Source organism: Ranitomeya imitator, chromosome 1, assembly GCF_032444005.1.
Source record: "Ranitomeya imitator isolate aRanImi1 chromosome 1, aRanImi1.pri, whole genome shotgun sequence".
Taxonomy (NCBI): Eukaryota; Metazoa; Chordata; class Amphibia; order Anura; family Dendrobatidae; genus Ranitomeya; species Ranitomeya imitator.
This window is the reverse complement of record NC_091282.1, coordinates 244,741,355-244,753,853: the sequence shown is the minus strand read 5'-3', so window position 1 is coordinate 244,753,853 and position 12,499 is coordinate 244,741,355. Positions and strand designations below refer to the sequence as shown.

Here is a 12,499-nt window from a genome sequence, read left to right as displayed (position 1 = left end):
CAACCCCTTACTGACCAGGGGGACAATACTTCATATAATTTAAAACCACATAGATCACATGACAATTAATCGTATATAGATCAAGAGGTGCTAAGCATAAACAAATATGGTTAAAATGAGTACTTTATTAAGATAAATATAAAACCATATACATAGTGTTAAGAGTGCCTCAAACCAAACAGAGGGAGGACCAAACATCCAGCAAATATGTAACGGCAAAACCCAATGAGCAAATATAGCTTTTCTTACACGTAAAGTAACCATACATTAAAAGGAAAATGTAAAAATGCAGAATGGCATAATAAACATGAAAAGCACTAAAAAATAATTTTTTAACAGGAATTTAAATATCACTGAAATTACGGTACCTTAAGAAAACAGCCAGATATCAGACCCAAGATTAGAAAAAAATATATATTTGTTGCTAAAAATACAAACAAATTGTCTCACTGTTGGGTTATACTAATATCGATGTTAAGAATAAATATCTGAAAACACGGCTACCTATACTTATTTAAATCAATATATAATTTCAAATGTAAACAGTGAAAATATAGGTGGTAAATAAGGTATAAACGGACATGACTATTGGACATATAATCATGTGCTATGCATGGATACAGGGTGTTGTGGATCTAGATTATCGCTATTGGGGAATCCTTGCCATGCCATGCCTGTCACGGGGCTACCGCGACAGAGAGGTCACAGAGAACCGCAGCGCTCTGGGCCTCGTTCACACACGATGAACAGAAGCTCTTCTCCTGAATTCTGACCTGGCTGTCTTGTGCCAGCAGGGCAGGAGTTAAACCTTGTTACTGAAGTTACTGAGAGCTGGGTCTCTGAGCTGATTTGGTTTTTGTAATCTCCGCTCCTATATAGACTCAGCTTTGATTACAACTGTTGTCAGTGATCAGTTCTGCTGCCTGGCTTGAAGTGGGAAGGAGCGTGGTATTAGGAGCTTGGAGGTTTATTTACAGAGATTGGTGTCTGCATGTTAAACCTGTTTTCCTTCCTAGTTTTTTCCTTCTCTTCCCTTCTCTGTGTTTCCTCTGTGGTTGTGTGAGCATTTGGTGAGTTTGAGATTTTAGTTACCTTGTCTGCATACCCTGTTTAATTGTCGTATTTATACACTGGTGCAGTCCACCTCCCTTGGGGGGGAGAGGGGGCCACTGATAGGGCCTGCACAGGAGACAGGGATACGCTGGCGGCTCAGGCCTCCTAACCATTATAGGTACCCCTGAGATAAGGGAAAGTCAGGGCCCCATTATAGTGGCAGGGACAGGTGCGGGTCCCAGTACGCCGTCCTGCCCCTTTATCGCCGTTAACGGCATGACAATGCCATAGCAAATAGTGTTTATTTACAATACAACTATAGACTTAGTAATGGAGAGGTGTCTTATAGATGCCCCTCAATTACCAAGCTGTGAGCTTGATGTCACCGGTCAATTGAAAGGTGTCAACCCCACATTTATGAACCACAGTTGCCACCGCTATAGGCCAAGATTGAAAAGCCAATCAAAGCGGGCAGCTGTGGGCTGCTATTTTTAGGCTGGGAGGCCTATCTCAGCCTGAGAATACCAGCCCCAAGCTGTCTGCTTTAGCTTGGTTGGTTGTTAAAAATGGGGGGGACCCCATGCTGTTTTTTTAATTACTTATTATTTATTTAAATAATTAAAAAAATTGGAGTGGGGACCCCTATACTCTAGATAAACAGCCTTGCTGAAGCTGACAGCTGAGGGTTGCAGCCCCCAGCTGTGAGTTTTGCCTGGCTGGTTATCATAAATACAAGGGAACCCACGCTGTTGCTTTTTTTTGTAATGATTTATTTACCCGGTCATGGTTCCTCCCAGCCATTTTCATGGAGCTGGTTCAACTCCATATTGAGGCAAAAAAAATTGCGACTATTCAAATTTTTTTTCTGGGGCCGTTTTCTGAAGTAAATGCTTAGAGAAATCTGGGCCATAGAGATACTAAAGTTTAGATACAGAAATCACAGGAAAACAAAATTATGTTCAGGGCCAGCAGACAGAAGGTTTTTTTTAATGAAAGAAAATAATTTTTTTAGCAACTATAATGGAATGGTACAATTATGGCAAGCTCTCGCGGTCAACTAATATTAGTGACTGACAATGCTAAAATCTGGCAATCTGGTAATGGCCCAGTGCCCTGGAGCACTTTTAATGTGTCTGGGCAGCACAGTGGCGCAGTGGTTAGCACTGTTGCTTTGCAGCGCTGTGGTCCTGGGTTAACCCCTTCATGACCCAGCCTATTTTGACCTTAAAGACCTTGCCGTTTTTTGCAATTCTGACCAGTGTCCCTTTATGAGGTAATAACTCAGGAACGCTTCAACGGATCCTAGCGGTTCTGAAATTGTTCTTTCGTGACATATTGGGCTTCATGTTAGTGGTAAATTTAGGTCAATAAATTCTGCGTTTATTTGTGATAAAAACGGAAATTTGGCAAAAATTTTGAAAATTTCGCAATTTTCACATTTTGAATTTTTATTCTGTTAAACCAGAGAGTTATGTGACACAAAATAGTTAATGAATAACATTTCCCACATGTATACTTTACATCAGCACAATTTTGGAAACAAAATTTTTTTTTTGCTAGGAAGTTATAAATGTTAAAATTTGACCAGCGATTTCTCATTTTTACAACGAAATTTACAAAACCATTTTTTTAGGGACCACCTCACATTTGAAGTCGGTTTGAGGGGTCTATATGGCTGAAAATACCCAAAAGTGACACCATTCTAAAAAATGCACCCCTCAAGGTGCACAAAACCACATTCCAGAAGTTTATTAACCCTTCAGGTGCTTCACAGCAGCAGAAGCAACATGGAAGGAAAAAATGAACATTTAACTTTTTAGTCACAAAAATTATCTTTTAGCAACAATTTTTTTATTTTCCCAATGGTAAAAGGAGAAACTGAACCACAAAAGTTGTTGTCCAATTTGTCCTGAGTACACTGATACTTCATATGTGGGGGTAAACCACTGTTTGGGCGCACGGCAGGGCTTGGAAGGGAAGGAGCGCCATTTGACTTTTTGAATGAAAAATTGGCTCCACTCTTTAGCGGACACCATGTCACGTTTGGAGAGCCCCTGTGTGCCTAAAAATTAGAGCTCCCCCACAAGTGACCCCATTTTGGAAACTAGACGCCCCAAGGAACTTATCTAGATGCATAGTGAGCACTTTGAACCCCCAGGTGCTTCACAAATTGATCCGTAACAATGAAAAAGTACTTTTTTTTCACAAAAAAATTCTTTTAGCCTCAATTTTTTCATTTTCACATGGGCAACAGGATAAAATGGATCCTAAAATTTGTTTGGCAATTTCTCCTGAGTACACCGATACCTCACATGAGGGGGTAAACCACTGTTTGGGCACATGGTAAGGCTCGGAAGGGAAGGAGCGCCATTTGACTTTTTGAATGAAAAATTATCTCCATCGTTAGCGGACACCATGTCGCGTTTGGAGGGCCCCTGTGTGCCTAAACATTGGCGCTCCCCCACAAGTGACCCCATTTTGGAAACTAGACCCCCCAAGGAACTTATCTAGATGCCTAGTGAGCACTTTAAACCCCCAGGTGCTTCACAAATTGATCCGTAACAATGAAAAAGTACTTTTTTTTCACAAAAAATTCTTTTTGCCTCAATTTTTTCATTTTCACATGGGCAATAGGATAAAATGGATCATAAAATTTGTTGGTCAATTTTTCCCGAGTACGCCGATACCTCATATGTGGGGGTAAACCACTGTTTGGGCACACGGCAGGGCTCGGAAGGGAAGGCGCGCCATTTGACTTTTTGAATGGAAAATTAGCTCCAATTGTTAGTGGACACCATGTCGTGTTTGGAGAGCCCCTGTGTGCCTAAACATTGGAGCTCCCCCACAAGTGACCCCATTTTGGAAACTAGACCCCCCAAGGAACTTATCTAGATGCATATTGAGCACTTTAAACCCCCAGGTGCTTCACAGAAGTTTATAACGCAGAGCCATGAAAATAAAAAATAATTTTTCTTTCCTTAAAAATGATTTTTTAGCCTGGAATTTCCTATTTTGCCAAGGGTAATAGGAGAAATTGGACCCCAAATTTTGTTGTCCAGTTTGTCCTGAGCACGCTGATACCCCATATGTGGGAGTAAACCACTGTTTGGGCGCACGGCAGGGCTCGGAAGGGAAGGCACGCCATTTGGCTTTTTAAATGGAAAATTAGCTCCAATCATTAGCGGACACCATGTCACGTTTGGAGAGCCCGTGTGTGCCTAAACATTGGAGATCCCCCACAAATGACCCCATTTTGGAAACTAGACCCCCAAAGGAACTAATCTAGATGTGTGGTGAGGACTTTGAACCCCCAAGTGCTTCACAGAAGTTTATAACGCAGAGCCATGAAAAAAAAAATATATATTTTCTCAAAAATGATCTTTTAGCCTGCAATTTTTTATTTTCCCAAGGGTAACAGGAGAAATTTTACCTCAAAAGTTGTTGTCCAGTTTCTCCTGAGTACGCTGATACCCCATATGTGGGGGTAAACCACTGTTTGGGCACATGCCGGGGCTCGGAAGTGAAGTAGTGACGTTTTGAAATGCAGACTTTGATGGAATGCTCTGCGGGTGTCACGTTGCGTTTGCAGAGCCCCTGATGTGGCTAAACAGTAGAAACCCCCCACAAGTGACCCCATTTTGGAAACTAGACCCCGAAAGGAACTTATCTAGATGTGTGGTGAGCACTTTGAACCCCCAAGTGCTTCATAGAAGTTTATAATGCAGAGCCGTGAAAATAATAAATACGTTTTCTTTCCTCAAAAATAATTATTTAGCCCAGAATTTTTTATTTTCCCAAGGGTTACAGGAGAAATTGGACCCCAATAGTTGTTGTCCAGTTTCTCCTGAGTACGCTGATACCCCATGTATGGGGGTAAACCACTGTTTGGGCACACGTCGGGGCTCAGAAGGGAAGTAGTGACTTTTGAAATGCAGACTTTGATGGAATGGTCTGCGGGCGTCACGTTGCGTTTGCAGAGCCCCTGGTGTGCCTAAACAGTAGAAACCCCCCACAAGTGACCCCATTTTAGAAACTAGACCCCCCAAGGAACTTATCTAGATATTTGGTGAGCACTTTGAACCCCCAAGTGCTTCACGTTTACAACGCAGAGCCGTGAAAATAAAAAATCATTTTTCTTTCCTCAAAAATGATGTTTTAGCAAGCATTTTTTTATTTTCACAAGGGTAACAGGAGAAATTGGACCCCAGTAATTGTTGCGCAGTTTATCCTGAGTATGCTGGTACCCCATATGTGGGGGTAAACCACTGTTTGGGCACACGTCGGGGCTCAGAATTGAGGGAGCACCATTTGACTTTTTGAATACAAGATTGTCTGGAATCAATGGTGGCGCCATGTTGCGTTTGGAGACCCCTGATGTGCCTAAACAGTGGAAACCCCTCAATTCTACCTCCAACACTAACCCCCCCACACCCCTAACCCTAATCCCAACTGTAGCCATAACCCTAATCACAACCCTAACCACAACCCTAATTCCAACCCTAACCCTAAGGCTATGTGCCCACGTTGCGGATTCGTGTGAGATTTTTCAGCATCATTTTTGAAAAATCCGTGGGTAAAAGGCACTGCGTTTTACCTGCGGATTTACCGCGGATTTCCAGCGTTTTTTGTGCGGATTTCACCTGCGGATTCCTATTGAGGAACAGGTGTAAAACGCTGCAGAATCCGCACAAAGAATTGACATGCTGCGGAAAATACAACGCAGCGTTTCCGCGCGGTATTTTCCGCACCATGGGCACAGCGGATTTGGTTTTCCATATGTTTACATGGTACTGTAAACCTGATGGAACACTGCTGCGAATCCGCAGCGGCCAATCCGCTGCGGATCCGCAGCCAAATCCGCACCGTGTGCACATAACCTAATTCTAAAGGTATGTGCACACACTACGGAAAACGCTGCGGATCCGCAGAAGTTTCCCATGAGTTTACAGTTCAATGTAAACCTATGGGAAACAAAAATCGCTGTACACATGCTGCAGAAAAACTGCACGGAAACGCAGCGGTTTACATTCCGCAGAATGTCACTTCTTTGTGCGGATTCCGCAGCGGTTTCACAACTGCTCCAATAGAAAATCGCAGTTGTAAAACCGCAGTGAAATGTGCAGAAAAACCGCGGTAAATCCGCCATAAATCTGCAGCGGTTTAGCACTGCGGATTTATCAAATCCGCAGCGGAAAAATCCGCAGAGGACCAGAATACGTGTGCACATACCGAAACCCTAACCCTAGCCCTAACCCTAGCCCTAACCCTAGCCCTAACCCCAACCCTAGCCCTAACCCTATTCTAACATTAGTGGAAAAAAAAATTCTTTATTTTTTTATTGTCCCTACCTATGGGGGTGACAAAGGGGGGGGGTCATTTATTATTTTTTTTATTTTGATCACTGTGATAGATTATATCTCAGTGATCAAAATGCACTTTGGAATGAATCTGCCGGCCGGCAGATTCGGCCGGCCGGCAGATTCGGCGGGCGCACTGCGCATGCGCCCGCCATTTTGGAAGATGGCGGCGCCCAGGGAGAAGACGGACGGACCCCGGCAGGATCGGTAAGTATGATGGGGTGGGGGGGGAGCACAGGGGGGGGGATCGGAGCATGGGGGTGGATCGGAGCACGGGGGGGTGGAACGGAGCACGGGGGGGTGGAACGGAGCACGGGGGGGGTGTGGAACGGAGCACGGGGGGTGGATCGGAGTGCAGGGGGGGTGATTGGAGCACGGGGGGTGATTGGAGCACGGGGGGAGTGGACAAGAGCACGGGGGGAGCGGAGCACAGGACGGAGGGGAGCCGAAGCAGTGTACCGGACAGATCGGAGGGCTGGGGGGGCGATCGGTGGGGTGGGGTGGGGGCACATTAGTGTTTCCAGCCATGGCCGATGATATTGCAGCATCGGCCATGGCTGGATTGTAATATTTCACCAGTTTTAATAGGTGAAATATTACAAATCGCTCTAATTGGCAGTTTCACTTTCAACAGCCAATCAGAGCGATCGTAGCCACGGGGGGGTGAAGCCACCCCCCCTGGGCTAAACTACCACTCCCCCTGTCCCTGCAGATCGGGTGAAATGGGAGTTAACCCTTTCACCCGATCTGCAGGGACGCGATCTTTCCATGACGCCACATAGGCGTCATGGGTCGGATTGGCACCGACTTTCATGACGCCTACGTGGCGTCATGGGTCGGGAAGGGGTTAAAATCCCACCAAGGACAACTTCTGCAAGGAGTTTGTATGTTCTTCCTGTGTTTGTGTCAGTTTTCTCCGGTTTCCTCCTACACTCCGAAGACATACTGATAGGGAATTAGATTGTGAGCCCCATTGGGGACAGTGATGATGATATATGTATCCACAGGTGTGTCTCTAATTAACTCAAATGTTGCCAAATAAACTATCAGAAGCTGACATCATCATATGGGCAGTCCAGAATTGTTTAAAAGCATAATAATCTTAGTGTATGTAAACTTTTGACTTTGCAGTAAGTAATACAAATGCCTTAAAACATTTTCTCTCTCTCATTATTCTGGCATTTGGCAAATATTAATAATTATGGTAATCCTAATTGACCTAAAACGGCAAAGGTTTATTCTGATGTCATGTCAGATATTGAGAAAAACATACATATGTGTCTCTTTATATAGTGTATGTAAACTTCTGGTTTCAACTGTATCAAGATATCATTTTATTCAGCTTTCTGCGACCTACATGCCCATGTAGACGGGTTAGGAGGGCTGATCCTACTGATGAGCTTTGAAGCTGGATTTCTCAGTACTACACCGGATGCCAAACAGGTACAATTTTGATTGTTCTGCGACCTATACTACCATACCACTAGTGTCATCATCCTGATAACTTCATCATCATCCTGATAACTTTGCTTTAAGGCAACATTACAGTGAAAACGTTTCTCCATATTAAGGTATCTTCACACTGAACGATATCGCTAGCGATCTGTGACGTTGCAGCGTCCTGGCTAGCGATATCGTTCAGTTTGACACGCAGCAGCGATCTGGATCCTGCTGTGATGTCGTTGGTCGGAGCAGAAAGTCCAGTACTTTATTTCGTCGCTTGACTCCCTGCAGACATCGCTGAATCGGCATGTGTGATGCCGATTCAGCGATGTCTTCACTGGTAACCAGGGTAAACATCGGGTTACTAAGCGCAGGGCCGCGCTTAGTAACCTGATGTTTACCCTGGTTACCAGCGTAAAAGTTAAAAAAAACAAACACTACATACTTACCTTCGCTGTCTGTCCCCGGCGCTGTGCTTCTCTGCACTGGCTGTGAGCGCCGGCCAGCCGGAAAGCACAGCGGTGACGTCACCGCTCTGCTTTCCGGCCGCTGTGCTCACAGTCAGTGCAGGAAAGCAGAGCGCCGGGGACAGACAGCGAAGGTAAGTATGTAGTGTTTGTTTTTTTTAACTTTTACGCTGGTAACCAGGGTAAACATCGGGTTACTAAGCGTGGCCCTGCGCTTAGTAACCCGATATTTACCCTGGTTACCGGCATCGTTGGTCGCTGGAGAACTGTCTGTGTGACAGCTCTCCAGCGACCAAACAGCGACACTGCAGCGATCGACATCGTTGTCGGTATCGCTGCAGCGTCGCTTAGTGTGAAGGTACCTTTACACTCCACGCCGTCAACAAGTACTGGAGTAACACTGCATCATTTTGTTGTACCAGTTTTGATAAATCAGGGTTTTTTTTTTTTTTTTTACATAAAATGAATAAATAAACAACAGTGTGTGACAGCTCTACAAACTTCAAAGCTTGTTGCTATGATATAACTGTACGGCAGAATTATATACGTTTGCTTTATTAGTTCCAACAGTTTGGTTTGCACTTTGCTCTGTTCATACAGAATAAACAGGAACAATAGAAATCATAAAGCAGTCAGGTTTTACTAAGCCCAGACAATAAATTAGTATGAAATGGCTTTATCTAAATAAACGATCCTCATGTAGGAAGACTTTCAGCCGCTAAATGCCAGCACGGTTCCCTGACTAATAAACAGATGAGACCCGCAATTAACCAATGCTATAAAACAATGAAGAGAAAAAGTGATATTGTCTTGAAGAAATAAATAATGCTCACTCCTGTTCTTTGCCAGTACTCTGGATATGATTTGTATCAAGCAATAAACATGTTAATGCTGCTCTGTCGATAAACAGCGGTACTCCAACTGTACAGAGTGCTAAATCATGAAACAATTACATACTAGTGACTGCACAAGATGGCTCAGATACACGGTTCAGTCTAAGCAAGCTCAATGATACAGGACTTGTTGATAGATACAAGGTGACAATATATTTGGGATAATATACTCCATAGTTCCATCACCATAGGAAAGCAGTTGCCGAATTCATGAATGCTTCCTGAACACAGGAGGAAAAAAAACCTTTCTATAAAAGTGATCTGCGCTATACATGCCAATGGACAATTGTAATAATATCCTTTATATATGGCATAGACTGGTGACTCACAATAATGTTCCAAAAATGTTTGTTGTAAGCAAGTAGAAACATTACTGGGCCACAATGGAAGAGAACTAAGGAGGATCTGTCATGTTGAAGTGTTGAGTGATCTCAGAGCAGGAGCTTAGCAGATTCATAGAAAGTTTTGTGTGGATTGACTTACCATAACTCGCCATTGATCTAAAACTCAGCTTCTTGTGCGCGTAGGTGTAGAACCACCTGCTGGACACCTAAGCCCAATGTATTATGCAATAAATAAGAGGTTGTGCAGAATCTTTGGCATAAACATTATATCTATCTGTTCAGCTCCATATACTCTATAAGTAAAGGTTTATCCCGTCATCAATATAAGATCGATAGGCACCCTCATTTAATCTGGCGGCAACAGGAAACCATTGAACAGAGCTGCTCCTTGAATATGAGCTGTTCCACAGTACCGAGCCGCGGCCACTACACATTAAGGGTATGTGCACACGGTGCGGAAAGGTGTGCAGATTTTTCTGCACTGATTTTGGTAGATCCGCAGGAAATCCGCACTGCAGATTTACTGCGGAATTATCCAGCGTTTTTTCCGCGGATTTCACCTGCGGTTTTACATCTGCGGATTCCTATTATGGAGCAGATGTAAACCGCTGCGGAATCCGCACAAAGAATTGACATGCTGCGGAATAAACAATGCAGCGTTTCCGCGCGTTTTTTTCCGCAGCATGTGCACTGCGGATTTTGTTTTTCATAGGTTTACATGGTACTGTAAACTCATGGAAAACTGCGGCCAATCCGCTGTAGATCCGCAGCAAAATCCACAACGTGTGCACAGACCCTAAGTGGAGCTGCACTTTGCGGTTTTGCTCAAAGGCGTCAGAGCAATAACAAATGATCGATGGGGGTGCAGGATGTCAAATCCCCACAGATCCGATACTGATGACATGTCCTACAGGTGGTGATCAGACAAACCCATTAAAGACTACCACCATGTTCAAAGTATAGAGAGAAGCAAGTTACAGCGGCACTTATTGAAGGTGGATAATCGCAGCGGTAAATGGAGTGTATTAGGTTTCAATTCACTTGAAACAAAGTTGTGTTTTTGATGGATATTTAAAGCTAGTTTTTACAGTACCTGCAAAGCTGTTTCAGAATTCTCATGCACACACTTATTGTTTAATCCAGACTGAATTGGAAAACCGCTGCATTTTTTTAAATGTCACTTTTTGCTGCGCTTTTTGTCCCACAGAAAATAATGAGAGGGCAAAAATACTTCAATAACAATTAGCTGCGTTATTGCAGCATTTTTGGTAAACATACCCAACATGGGAACGTACCCAACATGGGAACATATCGAACATGGGAACATACCCAACATGAGAACATACCCAGCATATGAACATACCCAACATGGGAACATACCCAACATGTGAACATATCCAACATGAGAACATACCAAACATGGGAACATATCCAACATGAGAAAATACACAACATGAGAACATGCCCAACATGAGAACATACCCAGCATATGAACATACCCAACATGGGAACATACTCAACTTGGGAACATATCCAACATGAGAACATACCCAGCATATGAACATACCCAGCATATGAACAAACCCAACATGGGAACATACTCAACATGGGAACATATCCAACATGACAAAATACACAACATGAGAACATACCCAACATGAGAACATACCGAACATGAGAACATACCCAGCATATGAACATACCCAACATGAGAACATACCCAACATGGGAACATACCCAATATGGGAACATATACAACATGAGAACATTCCCAACATGTGAACATACCCAACATGGGAACATACCCTTAAAATCCTTTTCTGGATAACAGAAAAGGCCTCCTTATGGGGTACATTTGTATGATCCCCTTTGCGGTCCACTTTGGACAATCACAAGAAATACAAATGAGTTGGGAAGTATGGGTGATATATACGGCAACTCACTAAAAAAAAAAAAAAGCAATATATTCAATGATTCTTCAGGGTCTTCACCATCTCGGCGCTGGCCAAATCTGCATCCCTTATATTTTAAGGGGTTGTCCAGTAAAAACAAGTTGTCACCTATCCTCAGGCTAGTTGGTAACTTGTTGATCGGTGAGTCTTGGACCTCTGTGGCCCACACCAACCAGTGCAATGGCAACTTTTAACCAGTGTACATGCTCGACCACCGCTTCAATCATTACCTGTAAGGCTGCCAAGTGCTGTGCTCAGCTTTTCTGGCAGTCCCATAGGGAAAGAATAAAGTGGTGGTTGGGCATCTAACCTGCTGCTTCATTTATTAAAGGAGTTAAAATTTCCTTCTAATAAAAGTTAGCTGTTCTGCCAATCGGTGCGGGTCTCGGCAGCGGGATGACCACCGATCAGCAAGTTATCATTTAGCCTGCAGACAGATGATAACTTGTTTTCAGTGGATGCCTTTAAGATGATTCAGCATCACTGGCACACAGTAATATAATAAATGCTTTTCTTCTTTCTTCAGATCATTACTTACAGTATATTACTCGAACCTTCACTAACACAGACTAATTCTCGACAAGGGGTCCACCAGCCAATAATAGCTATTTGTCCTTTTGCAATTCCCTTGGCTTTTCATTAATCAATGTGCTCACTTACGTCACTTGGCTGGTAATCCTGCTTCATCGTTCTTAGTAAGTGTACCACATACTAGACATTCTTAGGTTTTTCTGCCATGTCGAGCCTGCACTTCATAAACACAGGTCCATGTTCCTGCTGGGCTCCTTACAAATCTCTGTATACCTTCCTGCGGAGGGCAGGCCACATTCCCACAGCCAGAATGGTGGTCCTCGTCACTTAATGAGATTCTCAAAAAGATCCTCAATCACTTGGGAGCAGGAGAAATTCTTGGCTAAAGCTCCGGTTACATCACATAAGTGTAAGAGTCTAACACACGTGATAATGAACTTTTATCAAGAGTTCAAAGCT

General features: G+C 43.5%; 1 protein-coding gene across 2 annotated transcripts in view; it reads right to left on the bottom strand.

The window, feature by feature from the left end:
• Positions 1-12,499, bottom strand: part of CUX2 (cut like homeobox 2) — a 739,268-nt gene that overhangs the window by 130,077 nt on the left and 596,692 nt on the right. Inside the window, exon 1 of one of the 2 annotated variants that reach the window (XM_069754872.1) lies at positions 12,170-12,263. The exons of the other annotated variant lie outside the window; for it this stretch is intronic. The gene's annotated coding sequence lies outside the window, so the exon portion shown is untranslated. Of the gene's footprint in view, positions 1-12,169; positions 12,264-12,499 lie in introns of those variants that run through there. 2 annotated transcript variants of the gene reach the window in all.